The sequence below is a fragment of the Akebia trifoliata genome, chromosome 8, assembly GCF_017979445.1.
Source record: "Akebia trifoliata isolate Shusen 1 chromosome 8, ASM1797944v1, whole genome shotgun sequence".
In the NCBI taxonomy this organism is placed as follows: Eukaryota; Viridiplantae; Streptophyta; class Magnoliopsida; order Ranunculales; family Lardizabalaceae; genus Akebia; species Akebia trifoliata.
In genome coordinates, this window is record NC_141382.1 from 12,693,846 (window position 1) to 12,712,842 (window position 18,997).

The window sequence follows — 18,997 nt, forward strand, 5'->3', positions numbered from 1 at the left end:
ACATGATTAGGAAAGTAACTTAATCAAAACAAAGAAACATGAGGACTTGAGGAAGACGATTTAATATCATATTTTAATGATAAATTATACACAATGATTAGAGCTTGTACAGTTGTGCAGACACTGATATTTCTATTTTTAAAAGACTTTTCTGTACAGTCGTATATTCAACTATATGTATAGATTTAAAAATTATTTTATTTTTTTGAAAAAAAAACTCATACTTTGTGTATAGGGTAGAGCATTATTCTGAGCTTAAGCTCACAAGGGTTTGGAAAATATTCAATCCAATGTGGCCAAATAAGTCTAGGGTATGTGTGAGTTATAGGAGATGAGATGTGTTTTGCTAGTTAGATAAAAACTTGGCAATATACTCTCTCCAAAAGATAAATTCCCGTTGGTCGCATACCTTATTCCTTTTGTATAAAGAGAATACTTGCATAACTTAAAATGAGGAGATGATTGCTAGGCCCCACTATGAACGAGTGGGAAATATTGGTTATTTTGGACGCTCATGTGAGCCCATCTCATATTCACGTATATTACGAGTTACAGTTCCAATAAGATTAAGTCTTTATTTGATTGGGGGACTACAATCTCATTGTCTTTTTTTCTTATAAATAGGAGTAAAGTCTAGTACGTGGGTAACATACCAAAAAATCTCTCTCTTCCTTATTCTTTCTAAGTTCTATGAGTTTGTGGATTTCTATCGAAGACCTTAGGGTTTAAAGTTCGGAAACATCGTAAATGCTCTAGTAGCGTCGACGTGACGGGTATTTGGACTCTCTGAACAACTGACGTGACACGATTCAAGGTTGGATCTCTGTTGTGTTTAACATATATATTCATAAAATCCTAAGGAAAATGATATTGTCAAGAGTTAGATATGGTAAAAATAGTATGTTTATAGAGTGTTATGTGATATAATAATCTTGATCAAATTAAAAGAAAATTTTAGTAAAGATTAATAGTAAAATTGGTTATACTTTAAGGATGGAATTAAAAGTTAAATGTTTTAAAGCCATATGACAATATTAAAAGAATTTTTTTGTAAGATGATAGTAAAATTAGTTATGGTGGTATTGAATGTTAAGCGTTTTAAAGCAATATGGTAACAGATGAAATATAACAAAAAAAATGTTGAGCGGAAAGATCAAGAAAAATAAAATTAGAGATGGATTAATTTATGAAAACCTAGTGTTATAGCTCTAACATGTGATCACTAGGGAATAGTCAATTGAAATGATTTGGTTACTTGAATAAGGAATGTGTAAATCAAAGGTTTCAAAAAAGCGAGAGAAAGATCTAGAAGAACATGAATTGAGGTAGTAATATCAAATTTGAATACAATACTTGTGATATCAGAAAAATGATTTAAGAAAGAATTGAATGGCAGAACATAATTCGTTCGATGACATCAAATTTTTAGGGACAAAGTTTTGGTAATTATAATGATGATTTAAAAAAGGAACATTGAAAATTGTAATAAGCTTTTCTTGACTACGAAACTAATATATTCACTTTTCCATCCCTCCCTTACACATGTTGCGCAAGGATGGTTAATTTGGTTGGTGAAACAAACACTAATGCCTTTACCTTAATTAATAGTGTACTCTTGCTTGATTTTGGATTTTCGTCGTTTCTTTTGCAATCCAAAGTGAGTGGATATTGTAAAATGAAGTTTTTGTAAGTATTATTTCAATTTAATCATTCTTTGTTCACATCTCTGAACAAAGATTTATATAAACTATTAATATAATTCAAATCGCCTTACTATTCAAAAATGAACATACAATCTAATTTTAGGATTGATTGCCATTAACAAACATATAGCCATAAGATATTAGGAATACCGTAACATACTTGGAACTATAGCCATTGCCATTAATCCAATAATAAACCTGTGTAAAATGATTCTCCTTTGTTAAAATAGCTTTGATCTCTATACTCATTTTCTTCCCATTGATCTTCCTTCTATTGATCGATTACTTTCTTGATAGAATTCAGATCCTCAAACATTTCTCTAACATTGCCAATTTTAGAATGCAAAACCAAATAAAAGTTTTTGAGAATACTCTTGATTTCTTTGATTGAAAATCTACAAAAATAGAGGAGCTGATACATACATTTATATATAGGAGTAGAGGGCCTGGATCCTCCCTAAATTAGAATCCAACCCATCAAATCAATTGAACTCTCAAATACCCTTCTATTATTAACTTATTTCGTTAGTGAGAAAATCCAATATTTAAAAACTAAATAAGACGTTGATCATAGGCTTAATGGGCCACCCAACAGACTAATAGGTGCAACAAGTTCTAAAACAGCTAGAGAAATGCCTAAAATAACTAAATTAAGATAATATGATTACACTTTCAATATTAGAAGATAACTGTGAATGCATGAACAAATCTTGTTTGACAAACTCAAATTTGTTGGATAAGACTTCGATAATGATGAAGATGGCATTGTTGTGAAAATTTGTTATGATATTTCTCGACAATGGGTGAACAACGTTACTTACATGTCAACTTCTAATGTAGTAAAATATATCATTTGGATTCAAGTACATAATAGGTGTAAATAAAAAAACTTATATTACATTGAGATCTATGACGATACCCCGCGATCTTCTCTCTTCGTGCCCTTGTATGTGCCTGCAACAATACATTTCCGACTCCCAAGTCAAAATCTTAGTACAAAAATAATGTAAAACTTAGAGGGGGAAAACTCATACCTTTTAATACCCCTGTCCATCTATTTATAGAGATAAAATCCTAAGATCCCTTTAGATCCTATTAGCAATTTTACCCTTATCCAATTTAGAAGGAGACCTTAATTGGTGATTTTGAAATGTATCTAGTCAATATCCCATCCTCATACATTTCTTTTTCCTTGAGACTTTCACTCACTAAGATTTTAATCACTTTAATCCCTATTTTTAGGGATTTGGACTGATTGAATAGCTCTACCTTGCGTGACCTAATATTTTCCTGACCAACCAAGACTCGAACCCATGGTTGGTGTGTGACTAAGCCACTGAGCTTATCCTCAAACGAGTTGCCTCAAATCTCTATGTCAAATTTGAATCCTTAGGTGCCATGTGTCACCCCTAAGTACCTAACGAAAAATATCCTTCGCAATACCCCTCTCAGGGGTTTGGACTTTTAATCTAAGTACTTGAGAATAAATGAATAATACCATGTGACACATGGCCACACACCTTATAAATTCTTATTTCAAGGTCTAAGATCTATTCAGTCAATGTTCATGTCATATGTCATCCGCTTGTTTTATCTTTGAAAGTATGATGATTATAATTACCTCGATTTATTTGAATCGTTGATTTTATTACATGTCTCGAGATGTTTTTCTTTAACAAATACATTGTCGATTCCCCAATTTTTTTTTTATCATTTTTCACTTTTCGATTGAACTTTGTGCCATCATGAACCAAAACTTCTAAGCCAATAGATATGACCCCCTATGGTCGAGTTTGAAAAAAAAATCAATTAAATCTACTCCCAACTTGCCTCCTTTATAAATCAGTCATTATTAAAAACAGGACGAGTTAGCTCGACCCTCATTGGTCGGACTTGGTTCCCTTATGAACCAAGTTTTATTTAGTAAAGGATTAACTCCCAATGATTGGGTTTGGTTATCTTTACGCAATAAAACTTTCGTTGTATGCCAACCCCCTTACGATCGGACTTACTACTCCTTATAAGCCAAGACTTTTGTTGTGCGTCGCCCCTCTTACGATCGGAATTAGCTCCTCTCACAAGCTAAGGCTTTCGTTATGGGCCGACCCCCTTATGGTCGAGCTTGGTTCTTGTAATGAACCAAGGCTTGACTCCCATAATGAGTTAAGTCTTTCCAACCCCAAACAGTCGGGCTTGGCTCTCGTAATGGACCAAATTCCCCATATGAGTCAGGTTGTGTTAAGTGGTCTCGCATAACCAACTTAGAATGTGGACCAGACTTTTTATATGAGTCGGATTGCGTTAAGTGATCCCGTACGACCGACTTAGGATGTAGACCGGACTCCCAAATGAGTCAGGTGTAGCGTTAAATTCCTTAGCCACATGTATCTCTTTAACCAATAGAAATAACAACAATTACACAAAAAAGAAATGTATTATCAGTATAGTGTTATCTATTTGTGTCTTTATTTAAAATAACGTAGTTCGATTGAATCCAATTTATAAATCAGTTTCCTAAGTCAAACTAGCTCGACTCGTTGTTTCGAGGTTAATAAGATGGGGTCAGTTGTCCACTAGCAAATTAACCTTCTAAATTTGACCCCTACTTATACCATATGCCTGAATAATTGGGCTCAAGTTAAGCCCTCATATATAAACTTTTCATTTTAATCCATTGAGTTCCTTGATTCGGATAATGTCCAAATTATTTGTCACATGATTCAACGGAGCCCTTTGACCCGATTGAATTTTGAGTTATATATCGAATTACCTAATTTGGTGGTAGCTCTTGATTCGGCCGAGTTTCAAATTTATAAGTTTGCTTTCTTGCCTCGATGAAATCTTTTGATTCGATCGAATTCACAATAAATAAAAATCGAGCTACTTGAATTAAAAGAATACCTTCACTCGATCTAACTTGATAGCTCATTAATTTGTCAAGTTCTTAATAAATTGAATCCCATGTCTCCATCAAATTCCTTGATTTTATCGAGTTATCAATCAATAATTTGGAATCCTTTGCTCAATCGACTTCCCAAATTATCAATCGATTTCACTGAATCTGTAGATACGTGAATTTCGTCATTACGACGGTCATCTCTACTAAGGATTGGAATCGCCACCATTCATATTGTAAGTGGGTGTGAATGGTCACCCGATGTGCATTTTTTGAAAAATTGTCGTTTTGACGTTTAGTGACTCTCGATGGATAATGTACGGATCAAATCTTAAGATTCAGGGTAAGCTGCTCGATTGAAAAAAAGGGAAGGTGTTAGGCACCATTTTCTCCCTATCATGTAATGGTAACATCAACTCAACTCGGTCATTTTGATTTAAAAAAATGAACAATGAAGTGCCACGTGTCGTGCATTTGTTCTCTAAGTAGGGATTTGTTTTCTGCTCGATTATAGGATCATTCCATTGATGGAAATGATCCTTATAAACCTTTGCCTTGGGGGCCATTCATCCTAAGCCCATCTAAAACAAAATAAAGAGGAGTGGGTAGAGAAGAAGAAAGGGGGGGTGTACTTTGAACCCACCTTGATACTTCAATATTTTCTTTTTTTTTTCTTTCCTTCATTCTTCTTCTTTGAGTCTTCTTGAGTCCTTAGTAGAATATGAGAGTATAAGAATAGGAAGAGGTGATTAGAGAGAGTATGGAGTTTCTTTTTTAGTGAGACTTGATGTGGAGTTAATAAGAGATAATTAGTAGACTTGGTGAGAATTTGTGATAGTTGTTAGTAATGAGAGTTGGGGGGCCTCTATTTTTAGAAGAGGAGGAGGGTATTTATAGATGTTGAGGAGTTATTTTAGGGATATAATGGGGTAAAATGGGGGAGAGTAGAGAATGGTATATGTTTTAAAGGTGAGAGGTATGAAATTAGGAGTTAGGAGAAGAGTAATTATGTAATGAGGGTAAATGGGTTGTATTTTGATCCAAATGGTTTGGATTTTATCCAAACCATTTGGGTGGAGTGTTTGATGAGGTGAGATGATGGGTGTTTAAGAGGGTGTTTGATTGATTGAGTGGTGTTTGATTTAAGAGAATAGAGGGTGTAAGATGGTGGTTGGGAAGGTGAGGGAGATGGTGACATGTGGCAAGATGTGTGGAGGTTAAAGATTTAAATTTAATTGATGAGAGAGAATGAGTGTTTGATTTGAGAGGATGAGTATAGGTTTAGGTTATAGAGATGGATTTATAGGAAATGATGATGGTAGATTAGGGGGAGGTATGATGATGATAGGTTAGGAGGAAGTGTGGGTTGATGTGTTTGATTTGAGATAATAGGGGTTAGGAAATTATGAGGGTAGGTTAAGGGAGGGTGTGGGTTGATGTGTTTGATTTGAGAGAATGGAGGTTTATAGGGAGTAATGAGGATAGGTTAGGGGAGGGTGTGGATTGATGTGATCTTTTAAAGAAAAGGTGATGGGTTGATGTGTGGGTAGATGAGGTTTAATGGGGATAGGTAGTTGGATGAGGGAAGTGAGATGTGGTAATGACATGTGTCATATTTGATTATCAAGATGGTGATTGGTTGATATGGGTAGTGGTTTGTGGGTTAAGATTATGGGTTGGATGTGAATTGTATATGGATATGAGTTTGTGGACTTTTTAGTGTATTGGGCTTGGGTTATGGAATGGTTTTGGATTTTAGGAATTGGTTGGGAGTTGTCTTGGAAATGGTTATGAGGGTTTAGGTTGGTTTTAGATTTTAGATGATGTGGGATCAAATTTAGGTTAAGGGGGAAAGGTGAGAGATTGATTTTGGAGGATTGAGGGTTTATGGGCCTTAGGTGGGCTACGGGTCTTTTCGGATTTGGAAGTGGATAGGTGGAGGGTATAGAAGGTGGTAGGCGTCCCAAGTCTCATTTTTTATTTTTTTGAGATTTTTGAAATCATTGGTTTGATTAAAATGCCACGTGTTGGCAAATCGGGCTTTTTAGGCCCGTTGGAGAATTTCGTTGAAAATCGGGTATTTCGGGATATAAGAGAGGAGCCATGAAGGTTGGGAAGGTGTAGGGTATGTTAAATCCCTTTGATGGGCCCACCAAACCATTAGAAGGTCTCAGGGACCTCGATTCGATCAAAATGTCATATTTCGATTGATTTGGGCCTTTGAGGCCCGTTGGCAATTTTTATTGAAAAATCTATATTTTTTGGCCCTTTCGAGTATGGGCACGTTCAAATTGGGGTGTCTACAGAGTCCATTTTCAATGAGTTAATCTATTTAATTCAATCGAGTTTTTTGGCTCAATCGAGTTGAATACGAAATTATCCCCAACCTTATTTGTCAAGCCGACCCTTAATAAAAATTTGGCTCAACATCATTATGCCCCCAAACAATTTTACTGGCTCGACAAGGTTCACAATTTGATCGTAATCTTAAGTAACAAATTCAATTAGAATGAAAATAAAAGAAAATAATACCTTAATTTATGCATCCATATGATTAAAGATCCAATAATCCCAAGTCATAAATGAGTTTGCTGAAAAATTACTTGAGTTGGACCCCCAAAAACCGTTGCAAAGATATTGCCGTTGTCCACACAGAAATTGTCACACACTGAACCTTTTCTTGTTTAACAAGACCTGGATATACCGTAGTTATGAAGGTTTAAACCTCATGTACTGTACTAGCAATCAATGCCTCATCATCTTTACACCTCAACATGAACTTGATGATATCAAAAGTGACCTGGCCATATCAATCTCTTTTGAACTTTAAAATGTATTGTTGCCACAATAACACACAATTCCTTAGCATACACTTTCAATTATTTACTATAAACTTGGATATATCATTACAGACCTGGCATTATTATTGTCATCAATTCAATAGCATTGGTCCAATTAACCTTGGTGTACGTACACCTTTCCTTACCTATGGTATATACCTATTCCCAATTTTTACCAACATAGCAAAGCTTCCATAAACATCTAGCTTGATGTGTATGTGATACAATCTGAAAAATCATTTTACTAACCTTTTCTTATTTTGCACATGTCTCCTTGGTATTCTTAGTTTGCACGTTACCACACACCAAATCATCTCCTTGTTGAAACAAGACTTTATCACACGAAGATAAAATACACAAACATAAACACCACTTTATCTTCATGGTTCCTAATGCTGATATGAAATTAAGAGTTTAACACCCAATTTGGTTAGGTCTTGCTTTGAAAATCTGGACTTGTCTTTGTTGTTATGATCATTATTCTCGTCATGATTAGATCACTGCCACAACCTTATTAGGTTTGACCATATAAATCTGATTACAAACGCACCAACCCTCGCGAACTCCTTTATTATTGCTAACACACAATAAATCTATCGTAATCGTTGCGTACATCACCCTCTTTGCCACCCATGGAACTTGTGATGGTGCCCAACTTATGGCTACCCTGAGCACACACAAAATTGTGTTGATTTTGGCCTTTAACAAAAAAAAAATTGACAATTTATTCCTTCCAAGATTGATTTTTGAGAGCCATCCACATTCCTAATCGAGATCTCATTCGTACCACATGTTTTTTCATGGATCATGTTCATCTCCCACAGACGATGTCAAAGTGTAGATACCAAAAACTTGCATTACTTTGAGATTTGTGATGATACCTAGCGATCTCCTCTCTTCGTACCCTTGGGTGTGCCTACAACAATACCTTTCTAACGCCCAAGTCATAAACTTAATACAAAAATAGTGTAAAATTTAGAGAGGGGAGAACTCATACGTTTTAGTACTTCTATCCATTTATTTATAAACATGAAACCCTAGGATCCCTTTAGATTCTTTTACCGATTTTACCCTTATCCAACTTAGAAGGAGATCTTAATTGATGATTTTGGAACATATCTAATTAATATCTCGTCCTTATGCATTTCTTATTCCTAAATAGTTTATCTCACCAAGATTTTAACTACTTTTGATCTAATCCCTGATTTTTAGGGATTTGGGCTAATTGAACGATTCTACCATGTGTCATTGACCTAATATTTCTCCAACTAATCGAAATCCAAACCCATGGTTAGTTTGTAACTGAGCTTACCCTCAGACGAGTTGACTCAGATCTTCGTGAATAACTCGAATCCCTAGGTGCCACGTGTCACCCCTTGGTACCCAACAGAAAATATCTTCCATAATAGGCATGAAAATTTATCTAAGGCCATGTTTGTCAACGCTATTTACTGAAAAAATTTATTTTCCGCACTTTTTAAAAGTTAACGCGTTTATTTATCGAAAAAATTCAGCACAAAGTGCTGAAAATTTGGTTGAAATTTTCAGCGTAAAAAAGATGCTGAATGCTTATCGCTATTTGCGTTTAGCATCGATTTTTTTTTTTGTGGACAAATATGCCCTTCAAAACAAATTTAATTAGCACGTCTTTTATTTCATCCCAAACACTTTCATCTCATACGTCTCTGTAGGTTCTCTCGTCTCTTTCGTCTCTGTCTTGCCGGATCTCTATCGTCACTCTCGCCAGGTATCAATATCTCTCTCGCCAGGTCTCTAATCTCTCTCTATCTCTCTCTGTATCTCTCTCTGTGGTTTTAAAGGCCAAATAAGTGGTAATTGTGGGGAGGGACAAGGATGGATTCAACTGTATACCCTATAAGTAGGTGTAGAAAATTCTTTTGGGGATGGATGTTGTTGCTGTGATTTGGACCACCAATCTCATGAAGGTCTCGAGTATTGGCATCAAACAACATGGGGTAATGACTACTACACCCCCCTTGAACACACCTCATGTTTGGAGATAGAGAAGACTAGAATTTAAAACAATCTCAATAGGTTGACTTTGAAAGAAATCCTGAAAGCAACATCAAAGGAAGGCGTGAATTCAAAGGAGAAATGGGTTTTCCAAAAAGCACATTATGATATTAAAAGAAGGTTTTTATATACATAATCATGTATTGGAAGCAGAATTCAAGAACCTAAACAGCAATAAATCAAGGTTTCTCTCACAAATATGATTTTCTAGAGAAATACTTCATACTCAAATAAGATAAACAACATAGAGATATTCTTATAAGAATTTCAATTTCTAATAATGATGCTAATCAAACACAAAATCAGCTTTAAACAAATATTAAATTAACAGAAAGAAAATAAAAGAGAATTTCCCTAGTCCAAGCTTGGAAAGTTTCCTCTTTGCAGAAAAGATGGTACATAGCCTTTAGGGTCTGTTTGTCTGTAAAAAAAATTGTTTTACCTATCCTAAATAGAATTTTCCTTGATCATGTGATAGAAACCCTTACTTAGATTAGTTTTCATATTGTTTGTTTGACATCGATCCTAATATGGGTTTAGTATGCATATTGTTTGTCTAACACTGGCGTAAGTTTAATTTGATGTTGTAAATATTTCAAATTTAAATTGTAACCCCAAAATAAGTATCACAAAATAAAAATTATATTTTGATTAAGAAAAAGAAATATTTCATCATCATGATTTTTTTCACTATGGATTTGATGATGCCACACTAATGTAGAGGACAAAATTCTATGAAATAAAAAAAAATACTTAAAAATATTATTTTTTATTGTTAGATTTTAATTTTAAATATTGTAGTTGTCTATTTTAAAAACCTTGAATTAAGTCCCAAAAAAAAAACATTTTTTTTTGTTTGAGTTTTTCTCTTGTAATGTAGAGGGCTGTGGTGTTTGATTTCCAATGTGGCAATCCATTTGAGCTTAACAACCCTTAGTAAGATTTGAAATCTTACTACACATCCCCATAAATATATACAATTGTATATCTTGAAAAGAAAAATCCATGGTTCTAACACATGCCACGTTAGGAGAGTATGGAGAAGAGTAAAAAAACCATGGTTCCTTTTAGAGTCGTGATAATATGACGCCCCCTACGCTCCCATCACATTATCGTAGATCATTTGGTTTTCTTTATCGGGGGTGTCAGAAAAACATTACTCTTCTTTTTAAACAGGTCCAAAATCCCTTTTTTTTTACTCTAGTCTTACAAATTGCTTAATAGTTGTTACTAATTACTCTTGGTGTGCCTATATTTTTCCAACTGTTTCATGAATGATAGTTTGCACTATTTCCATGTTTGAACATAACTGGCATTGATATGAACTAATTTTATAGTTGTTTAAATTATATGGTTGTTTATTTTTATTTTTCTATTGCATTTAGATATGGATTCTAATGAAAGCAACCAAGCGTGTTGACTTGATGAGATGGTTAGAAATTTTTTTATCGATCTATGTATTGAAGAAACTAATCATGAAGGAAGATCGGGAGGGACTCTAAAATCCCAATCATGGAATAGAATTATGGTTAAAATGAACAAGAAATTTTTAACTACTTTTAAGCAAAGGCAACTAAAAAATCAATGGGATTATCAAAAGAAGTAATATGGAATTTGGATGCGGCTTATAACTTACACAGGTCATGGATACAATGCAAAAACAAATACCATTCATTGGACTGATGAAAAATATGATGACTACTTGAAGGCATGTCTGAACCTAAACTTTTACTATATATTTATAAATCTTGAAAATATTATAAGTGGACTCACTTTTAATATAATTCTAACGTGTCTCAAAAATACCCAAAAATAAAAAAAATTTGTCATAAGCCATTGATGTTTGGACGTGAATTATGTACATTATTTGAATATACAATGACCACGGGAGATAATGTATGGGGTCTACATAGAGAAGGGTTGCCTGTGAATATATCATCTCAAGTTGGAGAAGATTTACAAAGTTTTGATGAGTTTGAATCACAAAATTTGGATGATGAATCTTTAGGACAAAGTGTTCCCAATGTATCAACTCCTTCAGAAAAAGTAGATACTTCATCGTCAAAAAAATATTGTAAAAAGAATGATCAAGACGATCTTTAAAATAATATTCAAACACTTATCGATGTTCTTGTGAAAGATATTGATAATGGACATCGATACAAGACTGTATGAAATCTTTAAATGAAATGATAATGGTGGAGAAAGGAGGACACCTCTATAATATTGCACTTAATGTATTTACTAAAGAAAAAGAATATAGGATAATTTGGATGGAATTGGCAGATCCAACACTACGATTATCTTGGCTTAATGCTATTCACTTATCATAGGCTTTCATATATGATATCTTAGTGATAGTTTTGTAGATTTTTTATCTTTGATAGAATATTTTGTTTGTTTCGTTATTTATGACATGTTGGAACACTTATTTTGAATGGATTTCTTTAAACTTTAATGTTAGAACACTCTTCTTTTGAATGAGTTTATTTAGATTTGAATGTTGAAACATTCTTATTTTGAATATATATTTGATTATCATATTACTTTTTATATGTATACAAATTATTTATACAATAGTGAATATGACACCACAACAACGGAAGCTTCTAATAATATTAATATTGAAGTTCATATTGAAACGTATTAGACGACAATCTCTTACTCGAGATGCAATCAATGTATTAACACTTACAAGTGTACAATTTGTGAATGAACTCTTAAAGGGTCCTTCATTAAATTGTTATGATTTGTTAAGAATGGAAAAGGAGTCATTCGTTAACCTTTATCGTTTATTTCAAGAACGAGGATGGCTTGTAGATAGTAGACATGTGAAAATATTGGAGGTGATTGCAATGTTTCTTATGACAGTAAGTCATCATTGTCGGTATCGACTAATAAAAAATCGATTCTAACATTCATTGCAAACAATCCACAAGTATTTTCATAAGGTTCTACTAGTTATATTGTATTTTTCCAAAAAAATGATTATATCACCATCTTTCGATCAACCAATGGAAGAAATTCGAACCCATCGACATCTTAGACAAATATTTAAGGTATCTATCTTTATACCCATGATAATTTATATTTATGTTTATATTTTTTTACCAATAGTAATGTATTTCTTTAATTAATTAACAAGGGTGTTATTAGTGCTCTTTATGGAACACTCATCCATGCTTGCATTCTATTGAATAAACAAATTCCTTACCGGGGAAGGAAAATGTCTGAATGCTATCAAAATGTAATGGTTATTTGTAACATTGATATGATATTTACATATGTGCAAGTTGGATGGGAAGGAGTGCCATATGATTCAAGGGTCTTAATGGAGACTATTTGTGATCTTGCAAATAAATTTTCAATACCTTCATCTGGTATTATTAGTATTTCATATAATTTTATTAGTAATAAATATAATATCTATATATATTTTTAATTTAATAATGTATTTATTTTGATGTAGATAAATATTATTTGGTTGATGCTGCCTACACACTAGATTTTATGACACCATATCGTAATATGCGTTATTGGTTATCTAATTTTCGTCGTAGACGTCCTAGATGCAAGGAAGAAATATTCAACCATGCACATGTTAGATTGAGAAATATAATTGAAAGAGCTTTTAGAGTTTTGAAGGCGCGGTTCCCAATTTTAAAAACGATGGCACCATACTCTTTTCATATTTAGAGAAATATAATGATTGTATGTATGACAATTCACAATTTTCTTCATAAAATTTCGATAATTGATGAGTTTTTTCATCAATATGATGATGAAGATATTCTTCTCAAAGTAACTAATGGTGGAGATACTCATATCGGGGTGGAAGAGTTGTTTGGACAATCTAAACAAGCATTTATAATCTTACGAGATCAGATTGCAAATCATCTTAGTAGTGTAAATATATGAAATGATGTTATTTTGTTGGGTATGACAATGTTGTTTTTCAATTTTAATGGATTATATGTCAATGTTGATCTCAAAATTTTGATAGATGTGTTGATTTCAAATTTTGGCGATTTGTATGACATTTTTATTTTTAATTTGAAATTTATGGGGTTTTAAAAATACAAATTATTATTTAGAAATTGAAAATTTTAATATTATTTTTTTATTTAAAAATGAATTGTATTTTAATTTATAAAAAATAACATATTTTATTGTGTTTGATAAGAAATGAGCATTTGAAATATGCAAACAATGTATAATATTTGTAAGGGTAAAATAGACAATTTATCAGTTTTCAACAATATGTGACAAACATGATTCTGCAAATTTAACACTTAATTGTAATGAATTCAACACTATTTTGACATCTAAACAAACAATCTTTTCAACACTTAAATTCAGCGCTTATTTTTTTCAGCACTTATTTTTTTTAGTTTAACAAACAGGGCCTAACTTGTTAACCCATCTTGGTCTGGATTGAACCCCAATCATGCCCAAATCCTAATCCATTAACTAATTTTCATAAATTAGAAAACTAGAAATTAATTTACATATAGTAGAGTACACGAATAGATTTTATCTACCCAAGTAATTAGGACAAGGTAAAAAAGATGGAGAACTTGCCTACTATATGTATAATTGCAACCCAAGTGTGTCACAATGTCAGATAGGGTTGTAAATGGATTCGGTTTTGATCGGATTAGGTCAATTTGGTATAAATCTGATAAGGATTAGATAGCTCTCTTAACGGATCGTGTGTAAACACCCAATTTTCGTACTCGTCGACTCAATTACGATGGTTCCCAATGATAGATGAATATTCTAATATTTTTTGTTGTTACTAAATGTGTTTCCAAAATTCGAATGAGATATTTGAAATAAATAAATTTTAGAAAAAAAAACACTACAATAGGAAAATATAACCCAAAAATATAGAAATAATTATTTTGAGACAAAAATAAACTTTACGAGAAAAATCACTAAAAAATGATCAAATTATCAAAATACCCCTAACATCAAAACATCCTTAAAGCCTACATTACGTTTAGAAAAATCCTTTCAAACACGTAAAATAACAAATTAAAATCAAATAAACTATTTCATCAATTTTCACAAAATTTTAACAAAATTGTCAAAACACGCTCATATGATCCACGATCATTTCACGCTAAAAACCCATAAGTGATACAAACTGATACTCTTATTGAATTTTTTATGGAAAATTAATTTCAAAACATCCCAAAACACTAAAAACAACTTCTCAACACAAAAGTCTTTTTTGAGAGCAAAATGGTAATTTTTCAACCCTAAAATTTAAAATTTTGAAACTAATAATGAAAACATTAATTAACGTAAAGTGAAATCTTAATAAATTAAACTAAAATTTTTAAACAAATAAAATTAATTAATTAAGCCCACGGGTCAAATTTTGAGTTGTAACCTATTTACTTAAGTGGGGCCCACATGATATTTAATAAAGAATTCTCCACCAAGGATCCCAAATAATTAAAAATATATTTTAATAAAGAACTCTCGAGTAGGGGGTTCTCCAAAAATTTAAAAAATCTTTATTTTACATAAGATTCAAAACCCTGATTAAATCCCAATTGAAATAACTTAATCTTATCTCTAAGAGACCTAATCAAAACCCTAATCTTCTAAAAAAACTCTATAAAAAGGAGCATCCACCATCTAAATTCATAGGTTAAGAAAAATCCTAGGAAAGAGAAGTCAAAAACTCTCCCCAAGACTTCTTAAAACCTTAAATCTAAAGCTCCAAGTCCATACCTAATACTCAAATCCTACTTTTTCACTTAAAAAATACCTAAAAATCCTTAAAACACTTTAAAAAGTCAAAAAAATACTCAGATCTAAGAGGAGAATACATCATCTCAGATATCGAAATCAAATTTAACGATGAAGAAAAAAGTGAGAAGATTGACATGAGGAACGCTCTCCGTCAATTTCTAAAGGAATCAACTGTCGCAATCACCTAGATAAAGAACGTAATTTTTTTTTTTTAGGCAAAATTTTCTTGTAATATAACACTTTTGAGAAAAGTAGAGACATGTGTTTGTCGGGTGGAATTAGTGCCTAACACCTTCCAATCCCGTAACGTAATTCTCGGATCCATTTTTTTTTTTTTTGTACTTCAGTACATTTTATCCATTTAGAGTCATGTTTCAATTCCTAGAACGTAAAACTATGTGGCAACTCCAGAAAAACAAAAAGCAAATCCGCACCCACAGATCGAAAGCGCTTTCATCGTGTTTTTATTGGATCTCTATATTAAGATGCAAACTCAATCCAATAACAATTGGATAAGACCAAACCCAATTTGATGTACAAAATCTAAATAAACTTCATATATTTAAACAAATATATAAATATAATTTCTAACAGTGTCCTTGTCAATCAGGACATGGTAAATCCAGATCCGATCCAATAAGTTATCAGATTGGATCTTTATCCGAATCTGAATCATCTATCCATACCACCGAAGTTATCGGGTTGGAATGGATCGGAATTCAGATCTGATCTGATCCATTGACAGCCCTGGTGCGAGCTAGGTAAGCCTTATTTGCAAATTGAATTGGAGCAACACGTTAACACCCTTGTCAAGACTAGGGAAGTAGGTGGGACTGCTCAATAGAATTCCCCTGCAGGATCTAAGGAACTATGTCCAAGCTCAGCCAGGCCAATATGAGACAAAGCCCTAAACAACATGTGGGCATTGCGCACCCACCACATTAAGCATAAGAGGGTGATTGCTCGTTTGGAGGTCTCGACGACAGTTAGCTCAGTCTAGGCTTGCTTTTGGAGTCTACTAAACAATTGGGCCAGGCTTGGGCTTGACCGTAAATAAAAAAATATGATTAAGCCCTTATCAAATCAAATGGCCCACCCATTATGCCTATTCTATGGGCCAGGAGCCTCAAAGGCTAGACTGGTAGCAACTCATGTTCTGTCGGGTTCGGACCAAGTTTTCCCTACATTGCACATGAGATGGCCAAAAAGAGCTGGAGCCAAGCAACTTTTCAATGGGGTAGGCCCAGATATCTCTTAAATTGACACCTGGCAGCTGAATTAATAGCCCCACGTGTCTGACAGTTGGACACAAGAGATGGTAAAACCATCCAATCGGGTTGTCGGGGGATCTTAGTACCCAAAGATTAACAGTATGGGCCCACGTGTCAACCATCTGGTGACAGATGGTATGGGGGTGTTAGGGCAGACAAATCATCTAAGCAAAACCAATTAGATCTCTGGCTGGCGAGAAAAGATGGTGCTCTTTTCTCGACCGTTACCCACCAAATTAATTTTCCATTCATGTAAATAGGGAGGGTCTAGATCATAGTAACCAAGTTTGATTCGGCAATTATTCGGTGGAGTTTAGTTTGATTAATTCAAATAAACGTGTGAAGATTTAGTAAAAGAAAAAGAAATTTTTTTTTTTGAGATTGTACAAATAATGATTTTGGATTTCTTCTCTAATCCATTATCTTTAACTTTGCTGAAAACCTCATCTTGTTCTTGATATTTGTAGGTTTCGTGATTTTTTATTTGTCACTCTAGAATGAATTTTGGTTCGTCGGATAGGTAGGAAGAGATAATTTGTTTCTTGGTTAGTTTTGATCCCTAAATTGATTCGTTAGCTTGGTTCGCTTGTGCATAAATATAATTCAATTATAAATACAAATTAATATAAACATTTAAATTTTAAATATAAACAATGAATAAAGATATAATAAATTGGTTTGGTTCACTAAATCAATTAAAAATTATTGAGAATAAACATACTTTGACTTGCAAAACCAAACAAAATTCTTTGGGTTAATGGATTGCTTGATTTTATGAACCCAATCTGAACTGTACAATCGAATTGGATAACATAGGTCTAGATCACATATGGTTCAATTCCTAAATTTTGGGCTATTCGTTTGGATTCTGAAATTTTATGCTTTCCCGCAATCAAAAGTAATATATATTATAGTTTTTAGATTCTAAAATCAGTTTCTAAAAATATTCTAGTTTTGAGAAAATTCAAAATCATACCAACAAAAGTTCAGAGCCATAGGCTTGAAATAAAATCATGTTCAGTGGTACCCAATAATTAGTTTGGATTGGATTATGTCATAGCTCATAACATGACTTATGATACAATGAAACAGACTAGTGCCCATCTCTAAACAAATAAGATTCCAGTGGACAACAATTAAATGTTAAAACCTAACTTAAAATAGGGATACCCCACCATATTTATTTAACCTTCTTATTTTATCAAACAGATAACAAGATCTCCTTGACTATGGTCTTTTATGAAAGACTGTAAAATGACAATATGTATTATATCTTCATCTTCAATTACTTGTCATAGACTAGTTACCTTTTTTTTTTTAATCTCAAAACCCATCATCTTGAGCCTTTCGGATGATTTTTTTTTTATTATTATATTTCTTCATCTTCAATGACGAGATTCTTCCTCCAACCTTCCTAATAAGATAGAATATTGGAGGAAATGAACGATGAATTTGAGGGTATAGACAAATCAAGAAATCAAAGTTTTATTATTCATTAAAAATACACTAATGCTGAGGTGACACAGCATTTACTTCGATGCTCAATTCTGACGTGAGGTGCGCACATAACTGTAGATGTGTTTTCTCATGATATAAGTAAAAATCATCTACGGTTTGTGCGCATCTCCACGTCAGAATTGTAAGAATTGCAGTAAATCCTGTGTCATTCCAGCATGACTCTAAAAAATATGTCATAGAGGTTGGAATTTTAGTAAGAAAATTAATGAAGATTTTTACAATGTGTAGACTGGAGTAGCAGTTAGATTATTTCTATTTGTCTTTCAAGAAACCCATGTAAACAGCTATGTACCTACTATTGGGAGGCATCCCATGTGTAGAGATAGTAAAGAGCTTTCGATCCTGACAAAGAGCTAAAACCCTATAATGAAATTCATTGAAAAATAATATAAGAAAGTAAACCAAGAAACAAGCATACAAGAAACATAGAGATTTATATGGTTCCATTAAGGTTGAGTTACGTGCATAAATCCACATCAATCCCATTATGAATTATGAAGACTCTCTATTACAAATTACACACTTTCACTAAATAAAGAGAAACATATATTCTCAAGAACAGTAGAATTTTACATAATATTAGTAAAAGTATAAAAATACTCTTAGGAAAATTTGATTTAGGTCTCCATCCTCAAATCCCTACCTTTCGGATATGGGTGCCAATCGTAGTTTTTTATTTCCACAAATTCCGACACGAAATTTAACCAACAATTTTTTTTTTTTGTATATATTTTGTTGGAAATAACTATTCATTTCATGAAATATTTTAATGAAAAGTAAATTTTGTTTGACATTATCATTTTTTAGGTATAAAAATATAGTATTTCAGTGAAAGTATTTTAATGAATAGTAAATTTTAACCAAAATAAATTATTTTTTGACAAAGAACTTATAATTGTTTTTAGTGTAAATTACGCATAGTATTTACTAATAAAAATTGCATAGAATATTTATCCATTAGTATAAATG